The sequence below is a fragment of the Colobus angolensis genome, unplaced genomic scaffold, assembly GCF_000951035.1.
Source record: "Colobus angolensis palliatus isolate OR3802 unplaced genomic scaffold, Cang.pa_1.0 Scaffold196, whole genome shotgun sequence".
Lineage (NCBI taxonomy): Eukaryota > Metazoa > Chordata > Mammalia > Primates > Cercopithecidae > Colobus > Colobus angolensis.
In genome coordinates this window covers 3,259,439-3,279,033 of record NW_012115110.1, presented here as the reverse complement: position 1 = coordinate 3,279,033, position 19,595 = coordinate 3,259,439, and positions in this window count along the sequence as shown.

Sequence of the window (19,595 nt, the reverse complement as noted above, 5' to 3'; positions counted from 1 at the left end):
TGACGAGTTAATAGGTGCAGCACACCAACATGGCACATGTATACATAAGTAACAAACCTGCATGTTGTGCACATGTACCCTAGAACTTAAAGTAAAAAAAAAAAAAAAAAAATGGTCACCATGCAGTGATGGCCCTGCTGCCCACACCTCTGTCACCTCACCTCCCATTACTCACTCTTCTTAGGCACAATGGCCCACATCTCCCTTGCCAAGCACACTGCCCTCCCCCGAGGCACTTGGACCTGCTATTCTTTGCACCTGGTGTGCTGTCCCTCATAGATCTGCTTGATTTCTCTGTTAAAATGCCGCTGCCTCCCTGAGGTCTTTGCTGGCCATCCATATGAAGGAGGAACTCTCCTCAGTTTACATGATCTCCTTTCACTATTTTCTCCCCAACAGCTTTCAATACCTGGCTGCTTGCTTGTTGCTTTCTGTTGTTATTGCCTGACATGTCCCCAGTGCAGGCAGGAGGGACTGGAAGTCATAGGTACTTAGGAAGTATGGGTTCAGTGAATGAATAGAGGCAGGTGTTTTTCTTTACAGCCTACAGGCCATTTACAGAAATGATTATTCCATAAAAAGCACCACAACGTGGCAATATAATGTGCTGTGTGTGGGTGTGTGTATCTTGTGGAACCTGAAATTCAGAATCATATACCCGATGTGCAGCTGAAGCCAAACAGTGAGTCACAGGTGCTTACAGACAAAAGCTTACTTGATTTGGCCAAAGTGAGAAGGTGAGTGGACAAGATCCCTGAAACCCATCTTAACAAAAAGAAGTAGGGAGTTTTTATGCAGCTAGAGAATAAGAGAGGGGAGTTTCAGGAAACCAGGGAAAAAAGTCTGTGTTCATCACAGATAAAACCTTGAGCAACCAGACTTCTGGGCATCGACAGCTGGTTACAATGTCCTTCAAGGCGTTCATTCCTTCTGCAAACTTTTTTGTGACCCTGAACTTATTTCCTCCTGCTTGGCAAAGAAACAGGACATCAGCAGTTTATACTTATATTGCAGGAACATGGAATGTTGGCCAAAAAGTGAGCAGTTAACATGTGCCATCAAGCGAGGGCCTGATCAGAATTTTCATTATTTCAGTGACTGAAAACTGCTAGGTTGCTGAAGTCCCAAAGAGCCCAGTTATGTGTGTGTGTGTGTGTGTGTGTGTGTGTGTATGTATGTGAACATGTATATATAACTTCATGATGATAAATACCTGATTTAATTATCATTTTATAATTACCCCTGCTCCACACTTACCCTGGAATCAAAGCATATTATAGGCCATTCTTCAAGAATGTTTTATATAAATCTGGGTGCTCCTGTGTTGGGTACGTATATACTTAGAGAAGTTAAATCTTCAGATTGAATTGAACCCTTTACCATTAGGCAGTGCTCATCTTTGTCTCTTTTGATTAATGTTAGTTTAAAGTCTGTTTTGTCCAAAATTAAAATAGCAACCCCTGCTTTTTATTTTGTTTTGTTTTCCAATTTCTTGGTAGATTTTTCTTCATCTCTTTACTTCGAGCCTGTGAGTATCATTGAATTGAGATGGGTCTCTTGAAGACAGTATTCAATTGGGTCTTGCTTACCCACTTATGTTCAAGGTTAATGTTGATATGTGTGGATTTGATCTTGTTATCATTATATCAGCTAGTTATTATACAGACTTGATTATGTAGTGTTTTAAAATAGTGTCAATGGTCTATGTATTTAAGTGTGCTTTGTGGTGGCTGATAATGGTCTTTCTTTTCCATTTTTAGCACTCCCTTCGAGACCTCATGTAAGGACAGTCTGGTGGTAATGAATTCCCTTAGCATTTGCTTATCTGAAAATGATCTTATTTCTCCTTTGCTTATGGAGCTTAGTTTGGCTGGATATAAAATATTTAGTTGGAATTTCTTTTCTTTAGGAATGTTGGATATAGGCTCCCAATCTCTTCTGACTTACAGGGTTTCTGCTGGAAGATCTGCTGTTAGCCTGATAGGGTTCCCTTTGTAGGTGGCCTGCCCCTTTTCTCTAGCTTCTTTTAATAATTTTTTCTTTCATGTTGACCTTGGAGAATCTGACAACTATGTGTCTTGGAGATGGTCATCTTATATACTGTCTCACAGGGGTTATCTACGTTTCCTGAATTTGAATGTTTGCCTCTCTAGTGAGGTTGGGTAAATTTTATGGACGATAACCTAAACTATGTTTTCAAGTTCGTTGCTTTCTCTGCTTCCCTTTCAGGGATGCCAATAAGTCATAGATTTTTCTTTTTACATAATCCCATATTTCTTGGAGGCCTTGTTCATTCTTTTTAATTCTTTTTATTGATTTTCATCTGACAGAGTTGATTTGAAGAACTGGTCTTTGAGCTCTGAGACTCTGTTCTCATGTTGGTCTATTCTGCTGTTAATACTTGTGATTGTATTGTGAAACTCAGCTCTATCAGCTCAATTTGATTCTTTCTTGTGAAGACTATTTCATCTTTCATGTCTTGTATTATTTTATTGGATTCCTTAGGTTTTTTTGGATTGTGTTTTGACATTCTTCTGAATCTCAATGATCTTCATTCCTATCCAGATTCTGAATGCTATATCTGTCATTTCAGCCATTTCAGCCTGCTTAACAACCATTCCTGAGGAATAAGTGTGGTTGTTTGGAGGAAGAAAACAGTCTAGTTTTTTGAGTAGCCAGAGTTCTTGTGCTGTTTTCTCCCTTATTGGTATAGGATGATGTTCCATTAACCTTTGATTTTGATGTCTTTTGGATTGGGATTTTTTGCTTTTTTATTACTTGATGCTCTTGAGGGTTTGATTGTGGTATAAGGTGGAATCAGTCAGCTGGCTTTGTTTCTGGGAGAATTCAGGGGGCCAGGGCCCAGCTCATCACTCCTGGGCTGCGTGTGCTAATGCCAGGGGGCTGGTAGCACATCTCCAGCTTTGTTCTCTGTCCCCTTGAAGTTAGGAACCTGCTGCACTGGGAAGGTCGAGATGTTCCCAGTCTGCTGGAAGGTCGAGGTGTTCCCCCACATCCTGATGGGAGAGCCACTAAAGTGCTCATCAGGGTGGTGGCAGCAACACCTACAAAGAGACTGAGATAACACCACCATAATATGAGTAGACTTCAATACTCCACTGACAGTGTTAGACAGATCAACAAGGCAGAAAACAAACAAAACATTTGGAAACTGAACCTAACAGACATCTGCAGAGCTCGCCACCAAAAACCAGCAGAATATACATTCTTCTCATCTGCACATGGCACATACTCTAAAATTTCCCAAAAAATTGGCCATAAAACAATTCTCAGCAAATTAAAAAAAATGAAATGATACCAACCATGCTCTTGGACCATAGTACAATAAAAATAGAAATTAATATTAAGAAGATCATCCAAAACCATATAATTACATGGAAATTAAATAACCTGCTCCTGAATGATTTTTGGTAAACAATAAAATTAAGGCAAAAGTCAAGAAATTTTTTGAAACTAAAGAAAACAAAGATACCACATACAGAAGCTCTAGGACACAGCTAAATTAGTGTTTACACCACTGTTTATATATAGCACAGTGTTTATAAGAAAGTTCATAGAACTAAACACCCGCATCAAAAAGTTAGAAAGATCTCAAATGAACAGCGTAACATTACACTTGAAGGAACTAGGAAAACAAGAGCAAACCAATCTCAAAGCTAGAAGAACACAAGAAATAACAAAAATCAGAGCTGAACTAAATGAAATTGAGATGCAAAAAAAAAAAAAAAATCATACAAAGGATAAATGAAATTGGAAGTTGGTTGTCTTGAAAGAATAAATAAGATTGATAGAGCACTAGCTAGACTAATAACGAAAAAAAGGAGGGAAGATCCAAATAAATACAATTAGAAATGACAAAGGGGACATTAACATTGAGCCCACAAAAAAATACAAAAAAAAAAAAACCCTCAGAGACCATTACAAACACCTCTATGCACAAATACTACAAAACTACAAGAAATGGATAAATTCCTGGAAGCATACAACCTCCCAAGATTAAACCAGGGAGAAATTGAAACCCTGAGTAGATCAATAATGAGTTCCAAAATTGATTCAGTAACGAAAAACTTAGCAACCAGGGAATACACTGGACCAGATGGATTCACAACCAAATTCTGCCAGATGTATAAAGAAGAGCTTGTATCATTCCTACTGAAATTATTCCAAAAAACTGAGCAGGAGTAACTCCTCTCTAATGCATCCTTTGAGGCCAGCATGATTCTGATACGAGAATCAACTAAAAAAAATAGGCCTGGCATGGTGGCTCATGCCTGTAATCCCAGCACTTTGGGAGGCCGAGGCAGGTGGATCACCTAAGGTTGGGAGTTCAAGGCCAGCCTGGCCAACATGGTGAAACCCCATCTCTACTAAAAATACAAAAATTAGCCAGGCATGGTGGCACATACCAGTAGTCCCACTTGACAAAAACCAAGACCCACTTCTTGGGAGGCTGAGGCTGAGGTCAAGAGTTCGAGACCAGCCTGGCCAACATGCTGAAACCCCATCTCTACTAAAAATACAAAACTTAGCCAGGCCTGGTGGCATGTGCCTGTAGTCCCAGCTACTTGGGAGGCTGAGGCTGAAAAATTGCTTGAACACAGGAGGCAGAGGTTGCAGTGAGCCAAGATCACACCACTGCATTCCAGCATGGGTGACAGAGAGAGACTCTGTCTCAATAATAATAATAATGATGTCAGGCCAGTATCTTTGATGAACATAGATGCAAAAATCCTGAGCAAAACACTAGCAAAGCAGATACAGCAGCACATTAAAAAGCTGATCCACCATGATTTAGTAGGCTTTATTCCTGGGATGCAAGTTTGGTTTAACATGCACAAATCAACAAATGATTGATGGTTCAACAATAGATGGTTCAACACATGCAAATCACATAAAGAGAAATTAAAAACAAAAACTCCATGATTATCTCAATAGATACAGAACAGCTTTTAATAAAATTCAACATCCCTTTATCCCTTCAAAACTTTCAACAAACTTAGCACTGAAGAAACACATCTCAAAATAACAATAGCAATTTATGACAAACCGAAGCCAGCATTAGACTGACCAGGCAAAAGCTGGAAGCATTCCTCTTGAGAACCAGAATAAGATGAGAATGGCCACTCTCATCACTCCTATTCAACATAGGACTAGAAATCCTAGCCAGAGCAATCAGGAAAGAGGAAGAAAAAAAAAGGCATTCAAACATCCAAATAGGATAAGAGAAAATCAAACCAGCCCTGGTCCTGCATTGTTCGAAGTTGTCTATTGCAGGTCATTGTTGAAATTTCCTTCTCCCTCTTGACCTCAGTAATGACACTCACTGGGGGTCCTTCTGGCCAGCAGCTGCCCTTTGCAGATGATATGACTTTATACCTAGGAAACCCCATAGTTTCTGCCCAAGAGCGCCTAGATCTGATTAAAAAAAAAAAAAAAAACCAGCAAAGTTTTGGGATACAAAATCAATGTACAAAAATCAGTAAGATTTTAATATACCAACAATTTCCAAGCTGAGGTCCCAATCAAGAGTGCAATCCCATTCACAATAGCTACAAAAAAATGAAATATCTAGGAAATACAGCTACCCAGTGAGGTGAAAGATCTCTGCAATGAGAATAACCAAATACTGTTCAAAGAAATCAGAAACAAGCAGATGGAAAAAAACATTCCATGCTCATTAATTGGAACAATCAATATTATTAAAATGGCCATATTGCCCAAAGCAATGTACAGATTCAATGCATTCCTATCAAACTACCACGACATTCTTCACAGAATTGGGAAAAAAAAAATGTAACATTTATATGAAACCAAAAAAGAGCTCAAATAGCCAAAGCAATCACAACAAAAAGAACAAAGCTGGAGGCATCACATTGCACAACTTCAAACTATACTACAGGGCTGTGGTAACCAAAACAGCATGATACTGGTACAAAAACAGACACATTGACCAATGAAACAAAATAGAGAGCTCGAAAATAAAGTGGCACATCTACAATCACCTGATCTTCAACAAAGCTGCCAAAAACAAGAAATGGGGACAGGACTCCCTATTCAATAAATGGTGCTGAGATAACTGACTAGCTATATGCATAAGATTGAAACTGGACCCCTTTCTTTCACCATATACAAGAATCAACTCGAGATGGATTAAAGACTTAAATATAAAACCTAATACTATAAAAAACCTAGGTGAAAACCTAGGAAATTCCATTCTGGACATAGGCCCTGTCAAAGATGTCATGATGAAGACACAGAAAGCATTTGCAACAAAAGCAAAAATTGATAAATAGGATCTAATTAGATAAATTGGATCTTTGCACAGAAAAGAAATAAACTATCAACAGAGTAAACAGACAGTCTACAGAATGGGACAAAATATTTGCAAACACAAAAAAGGAAAAATAGACACCAGGGCCTATTTGAGGGTGAAAGGTGAGAGGAGGGTGAGGATCAAAAACTACCTAGTACTATGCTCATCACCTAGTTAAGGAAATAATCTGTAATTAAACTCCTGAGACACAGAATTTATCTATATAACAACCCTGCATATGTACCCCTGAACCTAAAAGTTTTTTTAAAAGAAGAATGTTTTGTAATTGTTTTATTTCAGTCCTTACACTACTTTTCCATTTTATCTAAGTTTATTTCTGCTCTAATTTTTTATCTACTTTTGATGAACATTTGTGCTTACATGTGAGGTACACAGAGCAGCAGAGATACAAAATTTCCTCTTTGCATCCTTGTATAGAATCTCATCATTTTGTACTTGCCTCTGTGTCTTTGCCAAATTCAAACGCTTTGTGTCTGCTTCTGAATGTCTTGCTATAACTTCAGACACAACACAAGGAAAAGAGTTGCTTCTTCTTGTGTGATGACCTCTCCCACATCACACCCCTTTCACATCCAGGCTTCATTTGTTCAACAGCAGCGGTGAGCACATGGGTGACTCTGTCAGAGGATCCCCCAGTCCTTGTAAACTAGACAAAGAAGACAGATTAGAAGAAATTGTGACAAGTAATAAGTAGGAAACAAGAACCTGAGTTAAAGACAAAACATGCTTTAGAGAAAGGGCTTGGAAGACTTCATTAAGAAAATTGCATTTAATCTGGGACCAGAGGAATAGTAAGGAAAAATAGAAATTCAGTAAGTTGGAGTGGGAGGTAGGTATTTTTTAGACAGAGAAAACCGTAATCCTAAATCAGGAAAGAGCTTGGTGAGAACTTGGAAAGGAAAAACCGATATGACTTGAGACAGTAGGGTGAGAAAGAAGGTATCGTCAGATAGAAAAGATAGGTAGAGATGAAATCATTCACATTCCTACAGAGAGTTTCGGTTTTATTCTAAGCACAGTGTGAAACCTCTGAAAAGTTTTAAGCAGGCAAGTGACATGATCTGGTTTATACTTCAAGAAGATTGTCTGCTGTGTGAAGAACAGATCAAAGGAAGCAAAGGAACGGAGGAGACTTAGTGTTAGGAGGTTGGCAACAGGCCAAGTGGAAGATGGGCAAGGTGGACGCTGTGGCGATGCAGAGGCGTGGGGAGACTTAAGACATCATTTGAGAGGACATGTGGAGGAGGTGTGGGAGGGCAAATGAAGAGTTAACTATGTGACAGATTAAAATACGACACCTGGGGGAAACCCCAGTGGAGATGTCGAGAAGGCACCTGAAGATAGAGGAAACGTCCAGGATGGAGAATTAAATCAAATGTCAGCTGATAGGGAATATTTAAATCCATGGGAATAAGCAATAAAATGTAGGGAGACGGTATGGACAGGACAAATGCTAGAAGAATAGTAAAAGGGCAAAGCTGAGGATGAGGACAAGGCAAGGAGACAAGGAAGGGGCAGCCGCTGGCCAGAAGGACTCCCAGGGAGTGTCGTTGCTGAGGTCAAGAGGGAGAAGGAAATTTCAACAATGACCTGCAATAGACAACTTCGAACAATGCAGGACCGGGGAATCTATGGGTCTGAAAATACAGCAGTTGTTCATGACCTGGAAAACTGCCGTTTTGGTAGAGTGGAACAAGTGGAAGCCAGAATGGATGCAGAATGAAACAGACAGAAGTGTACATTGGGAGTAGACACTTTTAATAGACATCTAAGTACTTCTAAAAAAGTAAGACATAAGAGAAGACAAAGGTATGGGAAAGCAGTTTAAAACAGACACAGGGTCAAAAGAGATGTTTTTATTGATGGAAGATAGAAAAATATGTTGTATAATGATAGGAATAATTACAGGGAGGGCTGATGATATAGGAAAGAGTGGACTTGCAGTTGAAGGGGAAATGGCTTTGAGAAATAAGGGTGGGATGGGCACAGGAAGGGATTAGCCTTTGAAAGAGGAGGATAAAAAGACAGAGCAAATACAGGTGGAACAATGCCATGGGGAATATAACTGAGTTTGTGGATGAGGCTATCAATGTTTTAGTGAAGTATTAGGCTAAATTACCAGCTAACAGGGAAGATGGAAGTGCCTATGTGGGGGTGGAGAGGGCTTTAGGGAAGAGGGAAGTAACATGAACAGCTCCAACAATGAGAAGTCTAGCCTACCTGAGAAATACAGTAAAGACTAGTGGCCAGCCTGGGAGCCTATTCAACATTAGTGATGGCAAAGTTAATATAAGACCAGTCAGCTCAGTTTTGGGATCTCTTGGCAACATTCTGCTGCTCATGTGCAGGCATAGGAAAATAAGAATATGACCAGGCATGGTGGCTCACGCCTGTAATCCCAGCACTTTGGGAGGTGGAGGCGGGCAGATCATGAGGTCAGGAGTTTGAAACCAGCCTGGCCAATATGGCGAAACCCTGTCTCTACTAAAAATACAAAAATTAGCCAAGTGTGGTGGCACATGCCTGTAGTCCCTGCTACTTGGGAGGCTGAGGCAGAAGAATCACTTGAACCCAGAAGGGAGGTTGCAGTGAGCTGAGATCTCTCTTCCAGCCTTGTTGACTCTACACGCAGAGTGTATCTCAGGTAAGCTTCACTTTTGACTATTTCCTGTGCTATTCTCCTGATTCAAGCCTGATAAACCCCTGCCTGGACTCCCCCAAGAGCTACATAATTGTTCTCTGCCTGCCGCTGCTGCTCCCTTCACTTATTCTACAACTTTCAGACCCTAGCTGTAAGATAAAATTAAATAAAAGCAGGATTCATGGTTTCTGAGCTGCCAAATTAAGCAAGAGCTTCCCACTGCACCAGCCATGGTGCAAAGTCTCTCAATGGGCTCCCATGCCTCCTTGGCCTCTCCCACCATTTTCTCCTTCCTCCACCAGCTCCAGCCACTTTGCCTTCTAACTGTTCTTGAACACTCCATGCTTGTTACAACCTCAGAGGCTTTATGTGTGCTGTTCCCTCTGTTTAGAATGCTGTTCTGCCAGATTACTGTAGGACCGACTCCTTCAACGGGTTTCTGCTTCAAGGGGTTCCTTCTGCACCGAGGCTGCCTGCGTGCATCCTATCAGAAATAGCACCACCGTGGCCCAGCATGGTGGCTCACACCTGTAATCCCAGCACTTTGGGAGGCCGAGGCAGGTGGATCACCTGAGGTCAGGAGTTTGAGACCAGCCTGGCCAATATGGCAAAACCCCATCTCTACTAAAAATACAAATATTAGCCAGGCGTGGTGGCGTGTGCCTGTAACCCAGCTACTTGGGAGGCTGAGGTAGGAGAATCGCTTGCACCCAGGAGATGGAGGTTACAGTAAGCTGAGATTGCACCACTGCACTCCACCCTGGATGACAAGGGTGAAAATCCATCTCAAAAAAAAAAAAAAAAAATTGCACCACCGTTATCTGCCAGCTCCTTCCTTGCTTTGTTTTCCAGTATTGTGTGTGGTCATTGCCTCAAATTGTCTTGCTCATTATTTGTCTTTCCCCTGAGACTCTAAGCTCCATGGCAGTACATAAAAACAGATACGTTCTCTATCATGTTCACCACAGTATCCTCCACATCTAGAACAATTCCTGTAGCAAAAGATACATTCATTAATATTTACTAAATAAATGTATGAATGAACAAGTGGATAGGTCCCATATTAAAATTCTGCTATAGCAGAAGTGAGAATTGTTAAGCTCAACCCAGAAATGATCCCAGACCACGTTTTAGAACTCTGAACCATTTTAAATCAATTTCACATAGAAATGCTTGAAGAGATTCAAACTTGCCTTTTGACAAAAACAAATGATGGCCTGGTAAACCAACTGTATACAGCAGTGAGATGTAGGATTATCAGATTTACAAAACAGAATGTTCAGTTAAATTTGATTTTAGATAAAGAGATTTTTTTAAATATAAGTATGTCCCATAATATACTAAAAAGATTTATTGTTTATTTGAAAGTCAAATTTAAGTGAGCATTTTTTATTTTTATTTGCCAAATCTGAAAACCTAATGAAGTACCCACTAGCAAAACAAAAACACCTCATTTCTTAACAATGAACCGTCATCTTTTCCATTAGAACCCTGGTATTTCCTTGTGGGAGCATTTCCAAATATACAATCTTAATTTCTTGCTCTAAACTTCAGTTGCAAATTGTCAGCTATGCAATTTCTACCAAAACCCCATTAGGACAGTTAATACCATAAAGAAGGATTTAGAGACTATGCTAATGATTTATTTTCTCAAGATAATTTTCGCTCTACTATATTAAACACATAACTAGAAACTATTATCCTGGAACATTTTTACTTTTGCTCCCAATAGAATTACCTTTAAATGATAAATTATATTTTTATTCAACATTGTTGGTGCTTAGTAGAGACTTACGTAGCCTGGGCACCCTCTATCTTCCCCTCCAAAACTACTATTCTTCTTGCATGGTTCCCCATCCCTGGAGGTGGTCTTCTGGGGACTATAGTCAAAGTCCCCAGACTCCCTGTTGGGGTCAGCCAGGAGGGTGCCCCAGAAGGAGATCTGAGGGCTAGAGAGGCATGAAGGCAAGGTTTTGATACTGTTGGCTTTCCTCATGGGGTGGGTGTGTGGGACAGCTTTGCCTTCTGCAGTCCTCAAATAAAGGACACGTCACTTCCCAAGATGGCCATTTCTGTATTATTATCTATTTCCAACTTCCAACAACCACTGCCTCCCCTTATCCCTTCACACCTCTGGGTGTTGATGGACAGCCTCGGCCATTGCATCAGACCTGGGCCACCATACCATCCTGTGGCTTCCATCCACCCGCATCCTTTGCAAACGCAGTCATATGCTACACAGCAACATTTCAGTCAAGAAGGCTCAAATATATGACGGTGGTTTAATAAGATTATAATGGAGCTGAAAAATTCCTGCAGCCTAGTGATGTTATAGCCATTACAACATCATAGCGTCATTACTGTATAATTTTTATAAATTCAGCATAGCCTAAGTGTACAATGTTTATAAAGTCCAGTGTAGTGTACAGTAATGTCCTGGATCTTCCTCAGTCTCATCTTCCCTGGAAACATCCTTATGGACACACCCAGAAATCATGTTTAAACAGATTTCTGGGCATTCCTTGGGCCAGTCCAGTTGACACTTAACTTCAACCATCACAAACCCTTGGTCACCAATGCCACCCATTATGGCTGCATCCATACAGTTTTTATAAGGAATATTATGCTTATGTACCCATCACATATTTCTCTATGACTACAGCCAACTCAGCTGAGAAATATTTATTTACATGAATTCTATAGAGGCAGCCAAAATACACACACACACATACACACAACACATGACTGCAGCCCCCTTTTACATACATTCTGAGATGTATAGATATACATACAGGTATAGACACATACACATATACAGATAGATATCGATATAGATAATCAGTAGATAGGTAAATAGATAGATGGATAGACAGATAGATAGATAGATAGATAGATAATTTAGACGAATGGATGGAGGGATGCGCAGATGCATGGATGATAGACAGTCAGACACTGGAAGTGGTCTCTGGCAGGGAACCAGTGGGGATTACCACTTTTTGCCAGGATACATCCATTTTCATGCTGGGGGGAGATCTATTCTCCAAAGGAAGTGCTGAACTCCAAAAGTGATACCAAAATTGACAGTTAAGGTAGTCACACAACATAAAAATATAGCTCCATGACCATAGCAGATCTTAAAGTGCCACATAATTAAAGAAAATTTGCACATTCATTCACTTATTTGCACATTAATTCACTTATTCATTCATAATTTTTTTTTTTTTAGACAGGATCTCGCTTAGTCACCCAGGCTGGAGCCCGGTGGCACCATCAATCACTCCAGGCTCAGGCGATCCTCCCTCTTCAGCCTCCTGAGGAGCTGGGACTACAGGCATACACCACCACACCCAGCTAATTTTTGTATTTTTCACAGAAACTGGGTTTCACCATGTTGCCCAGGCTGATCTTGACCTCCTGGGCTCAAGTGATCTACCTGTCTTGGCCTCCCAAAGTGCTGGGATTACAGGTGTGAGCCACTGCACCCTGCCTCATTCATGAATTTGACCTGAACGACCACTGTTTGTCCAGTCCTTGGAGCTAGGAATGTACAGGTGAGTGTGCCTCACATCCCTTCTCATAGGGGGAGGAGTCCCATGCAGCAGTTATAGCAAAGTACAAACTGTGCAGAAGTAAAAAGAAAGAGGGAGAATCCAACTGGAGTAGGGAAAGATGTTCAAGAGGTGGTGGCAATGGAGGGGAGTCCTAAAGGAAGAGAGATATGTGCAGGGCAGACATGAGGGAGATGCCACTGCAGGAAAGAAGAGCCATCCAGAGCCACACACTAAGATGGTGGGCACCCATCCCTACCCTCTACTCTGTTCAGGGAGCCCCTTTCAATGCTTTCTCATACGGCGTCTTCCTCAAAGGAGGATTTAAGAAGTAATTGTCATGCCCGTGAGGGGAATGGCAGAGCTTGGAGAGGAGGACTGTGAGTGTTGGGGGCTACAGCTTGTAGAATGATTGCCTTGACTCTGATATAAGCACTGGAAATTACACCATATAAAATGTTCTCATGAGTAATAGATCTTTTAAAGTTTGGATAAGTGCTATAAAAAGTAGGCCTTTCGGCAAGTTTTATATCCACTTTAAAAGAATTTTAATTGTATTTTTGAAAATAATCACTTTGGGTTCTAGGTAACATAAAATTAAATATCACTGAAATAATGTCAGTGCTCTGACATATTTATTGACTGAGAAGGGGTTAACCAGGTCATGCTCTGTTTGATGTTGCCAGCAACGTGTTCTATAACCAGATATTTGCATATATATGGCTCATGGAAGAGAAGCACATTTTGCAAGTAAGTTTTATGGTTACAGTAAAATATTCAGGTCTAAAATATATGGCTGTTATTTTTGTGTTGAGTGTTACCTGTTCTTGCTGAATTTCATTTTCATTACTGAAATGTTTATATGCTGTGTATACAACTGTAAAGTGGTCTAAATGCTTCTCCCCCATAGGTAGGACCACTTTTATATATCACCTCTAATAGCTTGAAGATACCAATGGGATGAAACCTGTTTTCAGGCTTTTACACATTTTACAGAGAGAAACAAAACATCATTTTCCTTTTTGTTGTGAAAGGTATGATAAAAGCATGTCAGTTGTTTTGAAATTGATCCATTTCTTTTTCATTCAGCCAGGTTCATTTTTATCCATGCCTGATCTTCCTAAAATCAAAGAATAAAAAGTATGATGTAATGTCGAGTAATTTAACTGTGCAATAAATCTTTACTTATTTATCATAGTAATTAAGTACTTATTTAATTTTGTTCTTGTAGTAGTTTTGGGGGCACAAGTGGTTTTTAGTTAAATGGATGAATTTTACAGTGGTGAAGTCTAAAATTTAAGTGGATGAATTTTACAGTGGTGAAGTCTAAAATTTAAGTGCCCCTGTCACCCCGGGTAGTGTACATTATACCCAATATGTAGTTTTTTATCCCTCACCTCCACTCCCACCCTTCCCATTATTAGTCTCCGTAGTCCACCATACCACTCTACATGCCTTTGTGTAACCATAGTTTAGCTCCCACTTGTAAGTGAGAACATACAATATTTGGTTTTCCATTCCTGAGTTACTTCATATAGAGTAATAATCTCCAGCTCTATTCAAATTGCTGCAAAAGGCATTTTGTTCTTTTGTATGGCTAAGTAATATTCCACAGAGTATATACATTACATTTTCTTTATCCACTCATTGGTCAATGGGCACTTAGGTCGGTTTAATATCTTTGCAATTGTGAATTGTGCTGCAATAAACACACGCATGCAGGTGTCTTTTTTAATAGAATGACTTTCTTTGGGTAGTTACCTAGTAGTGGGATTGCTGGATTGAATGGTAGATTGCTTTTAGTTCTTTAAGGAATCTCTATACTGTTTTCAGCAGTGGTTTTACTAATTTACATTCCCATCGGCAGTGTGTAAGTGTATAAGTCTTCTCTTTTCACCACATCCATCCCAACATCTACTGTTTTTTGACTTTTTAATAATGGCCATTCTTGCCAGAATAAGGTGGTGTCTCATTGTGGTTTTACTTGCATTTCTCTGATGATGGGTGATGTTGAGCATTTTTTCATGTTTGTTATCCATTTGTAGATCTTCTTTTGAGAAATATCTGTTCGTGTCATTTGCCCACTTTTTTATGAGGTTATTTGTTTTTTTCTTGTTGATTTGTTTGAGTTCTTTGTAGATTCTGGATATTAGTCCTTTGTCACATGCATAGTTTGCAAATGTTTTCTTCCATTCTGTGAGTTGTCTGTTTACTCTGGTGATGATTTATTTTGCTGTACAGAAGTCTTTTAGTTTAATTAAGTCCCATGTATTTAGTTTCGTTTTTGTTGCATTTGCTTTTGGGGTCTTAGTCACGAATTCTTTGCCTAGGCCTATGTCCAGAAGGGTTTTTTCTAGGCGATCCTCTAGAATTGTTATGGTTTCAGGTCTTAGATTTAAGTCTGTTGTCCATCTCGAATTTATTTTTGTGTAAGGTAATAAATAGGGATCCAGTTTTATTCTTATCCATGTGGCTAGCCAGGCTTCCCAGCACCATTTATTAAATAGGGTATCTGTTCCCCACTTTATGTTTTTGTATGCTTTGTCAAGTGTTAGTTCGTTGTAAGTATTTGGCTCTATTCTGTTCCATTGTTCCATGTCTCTATTTTTATACCAGTACCATGTTGTTTTGGTAACTATAGCCCTGTAAATTTGAAGCTGAGTAATGTGATGCCTCCAGCTTTGTTATTTTTGCTTAGTTTTGCTTTGCTTATTTGGGCTCTTTTTTGGTTCCATATGAATTTTTAGGATTGTTTCTTCTAATTCCGTGAAAATGACATTGGTATTTTGATAGGAATTGCATTGAATCTGTAGATTTGCTTTGGACAGTATGGTTTTGCAATATTGATTCTTGCAATCCATGAGCATGGGATGTGTTTCCATTTGTCTGTGTCATCTATGACTTCATTCAGCAGTGTTTTGTAGTTCTCCTTGTAGAGCTCTTTCATCTCCCTTGTTAAGTATATTCCTAAGTATTTTATTTTATTTATTTTATTTTATTTTTGCAGCTGCTGTACGAGGGATGGAGTTATTGATCTGATTCTCAGCTTGGTTGTTGGTGGTGTATAGCAGTGCTACTGATTTGTGTACATTGATATTGTAACCTGAGACTTTACTGAATTTGCTTATCAAATCTAGGAGTCTTTTGGAGGAGTCTTTAGGGTTTTCAAAGCATACAATCATATCATCAGTGAACAGCGACAGTTTGACTTCCTTTCTTCCAATTTGGATGCCCCTTATTTCTTTCTCTTACCTCATTGCTATGGATAGGATTTCTGGTAGTACATTGAATAGAAGTGGTGAAAGTGGGCATCCTGGTATTATCCCAGTTCTCAGGGGGAATGCTTTCAGCTTTCTCCATTCAGTATGATGTTGGCTTGTTGGCTGTGGGTTTGTGGGTTTGTCGTGGCTTTTATTATTTTTTGAGGTAAGTCCTTTCTTCTTCTTCCTTTTTTTTTTTATTTTTTTAGTCTCACTCTGTTGCCCACGCCAGAGTTCAGTGGCACGATCTCAGTTCACTGCAACCTCCACCTCCCGGGTTCAAGTGATTCTCCTACCTCAGTCTCCTGAGTAGCTAGGACTACAGGTGCGCGTGACCACACCCAGCTAATTTTTGTATTTTTTTAGTAGACACGGGGTTTCACCACATTGCCTATGCTTGTCTTGAACTCCTGACCTTGTGATTCACCCACTTCAGCCTCCCAACATGCTGGGATTACAGGTAAGAGCCACTGCGCCCAGCCTGAGACAAGTCCCTTCTATATCTAGATTGTTGAGTATTTTCTATCATAAAGGGATGCTGGATTTTATGAAATGCTTTTTCTGCATCTATTGAAATGATCATATAGTTTTTGTTTTTAATTCTGTTTATGTGATGTATCACATTTATTAACTCATGTGTGTTAAATCATCCCTCTATTCCTAGGATAAAACCCACTTGATCGTAGTGTATTATCTTTCAAATGTGCTGTTGGATTTGGTTAGCTAATGTTTTGTTGAGGACTTTTGCCTTTATGTTGGGATATCGGTCTGCAGTTTTTTTGTTGTTGTTATGTCCTTTCCTGGTTTTGATATTAGGGTGATACCAGCTTCACAGAATGATTCAGGGAGGATTCCCTCCTTCTCAACCTTTTGGAATAGTTTTAATAGGATTGGTACCAGTTCATCTTTGAATGTCTGGTAGAATTCAGCTGTGAATCCATCTCGCCCTGGGCTTTTTCGTTGTTGTTGGCAATTTTTAAATTACTGATTCAATCTCACTGCTTGTTATTGGTCTGTTCAGGATTTCTATTTCTTCCTGATTTAATCTAGGAGGGTTTTATGTTTCCAGGAGTTTATCTGTTTCCTCCAGAATTTCTAATTTGTGTGCATAGATGTGTTCATAGTAGTCTCAAGTGACCTTTTGTATTTCTGTGGTGTCAGTTGTAATGTCTCCAGTTTTATTTCTAATTGAGTTTATTTGAATTTTCTCCCTCTTTTCTTGGTTAATCTAACTAATGGCTTATCAATGTTGTTCATCTTTTCAAAGAATTAGTTTTTGTTTCATTGATCTTTTGCATTTTTTTGTTTCAATTTCATTTAATTCTGCTCTTATCTTTATTATTTCTTTTCTTCTACTAGCTTTGGGTTTACTTCTTGTTTCTCTAGTTTCTTGAGATGTGACCTTAGCTTGTTAGTTTGTGATCTTTCAGACCTTTGGATGTAGGTATTTAGTGCTATAAGTTTTTCTCTTAGCACTGCTTTTGCTGTATCCCAGAAGTTTGGATAACGTGTGTCACTATTATTATTCATTTCAAATAATTTTTTAATTTACCTCTTGATTTTATTGTTAACCCAAAAATCATTCAGGGGCAGATTGTTTTATTTTCATGTATTTGTGTAGTTTTGAGTGTTTTATTTGTAGTTGATTTATAGTTTTATTCCACTGTGATCTGAAAATATACTTAATATGATTTCAATTTTGTTTTAATTTATTGAGAGTTGTTTCGCGACCTATCATAGAGTCAGTCTTGGAGAATGTTCCATGTGCTGATGAGAAGAATGTGTATTCTGCAGTTCTTAGGCAGAATGTTCTGTAAATATCAACTATGTCCACAATAAGTACTTATTATAATTGGACCACAACCAAACTGAAAATACTTTCTGTTATATATGCTGTCAAGAATGAAAGCAGGTTTAAACTGAATTACAAGGATAAGGTTTCTACGGGTTAACCGTATACCATATTGAGTGCAAGTAATTGCTTTTCTAGTTACAATTGTTTCATCTATTTATATATACTCAGCAATACCTATTAAGAATTTTTTTCCAGTTCCCTTAACTTATTCTACACATTTTAAAAAAACCTCTATTTTTAAGTAGATTTTTTAAATTGTGGTAGATATAAAGCATAAAATTTACCTTTTTAATTATCATAAAGTTTTCAAGTCAGAGAACTATGTACATTCGCCATGTTCTGCAGCACCACCATCTACTTCCAGAATGTTTTTTTATTACCCAAAATGAAAATTCTGTATCCGTTATCCAGTCACTCCCGTTTTCCCCATCTCTAGTCGCTGGAGACTACAAATTTATTCTCTGTATCTGTGAATTTGCCTGTTCTGGACATTTCATATAAAAGAAATCATACGGCATGTAGTTTTTTGTGTCTAACTGCCTTGATTTTGCATAGCAATTCTACTTCTAGGTATATACCCAAGAGAATTGAAAACAGATGTCCAAACAAAAACTTGTACAGCAATGTTCATAGCAGTGCTATTTACAGTAATCAAAAAAGTGGAAATCACCCGGATGTCTATGTCAGTGGATGAATAAATAAACACAAGGCAGTATATTTAAAAATAAAACGAACATTGGTCAGCCATAGGAGTAAAGTACTCATAGAGGCTACAACAAGTCTAAACCCCAAATGCATTATCCTAAGTAGGTTTTTATAGGCAAATTTTTCATAGAACAATTAGGCTGGTCCTTTTGCTGACTCAGGGTTGCTGACTGTAGTTTGACCAGTGCACCCAGGAAGGCAGGCCTTGTTTGCAGAAAGCAATGACACTGGCTGGGGATGAAGGAGGTCATGGTCAAAGGGACATTCCCAGGGCCTCATGGTTATTGACTATGGATGTGTTGGGAGTGACTGGGGTGGGATAAGGCAAAGGGGAAGAAAACACAGCCTTTGTGCTGGGCTCCTGGCCTTGCTGCGGGGACAGATATGGTGCGCAGTGACTTTGGCTGATCTGCACACATGAGGCATCGGGAACACAGTTCACAGTGGCCATCACCGATGCTCATGAATACTGCATCCCAGCACTATGCAAGTAGCATGAGGAGGATGGGTGGTGGGGAAATTCTGTCTGGGAGAGAATGAGCAAGAAGCATTCAGTTGAGGAAATAAAGGCTTCAAGGAGCAGTCATGAGAAGGGGGCAGAATGGGATAGTGAGGTTCCAGACAGAAAAGTCTAGAGCAAGGCTCCGATGCAGAAGGCAGGCCTCGTCGATGTCAGCAGGGGACACTATGGCTGCCATGGGGGTGGGCCCAGGGTATTACTGGGCAGCAGAGGAGAAGGTGTCAAAATCCAGACCCCTGCAGGCCACCTGGCACTTTACCTTCCACTCTCAGCCCTGCTGGTCTCTGACTTGGTCCAGAGCAGGCCCCTTGCCTGTGCTTCAGCTGGCCCCGGGCTGCCCTGCCTGGGATTCTTTACACAATACGGCAGCATCCTCCCCCGAGGTTTAGGGTCTCACCCCTGAAGGGGCACCCAAGAGCTTGTGGTCAGGGCCTGTTCTGAGAAGGCATTTTAAATACCACTGCCCTGGGGGATTGTCTCCCATTCCTTCTCACTGGTTTCTGCTTCCAAATGAATACCACATTCCAGATTAGAGGACTTCCTGCAATATAGCCTCAAGTATCTGTGGAAGAAGTAAAGGTTTGCTGACAGATGAGGATTAAAAACAGCTCACTCCTGGCTAACACAGTGAAACCCCGTCTCTACTAAAAAATACAAAAAACTAGCCGGGCGAGGTGGCGGGCGCCTGTAGTCCCAGCTACTCGGAAGGCT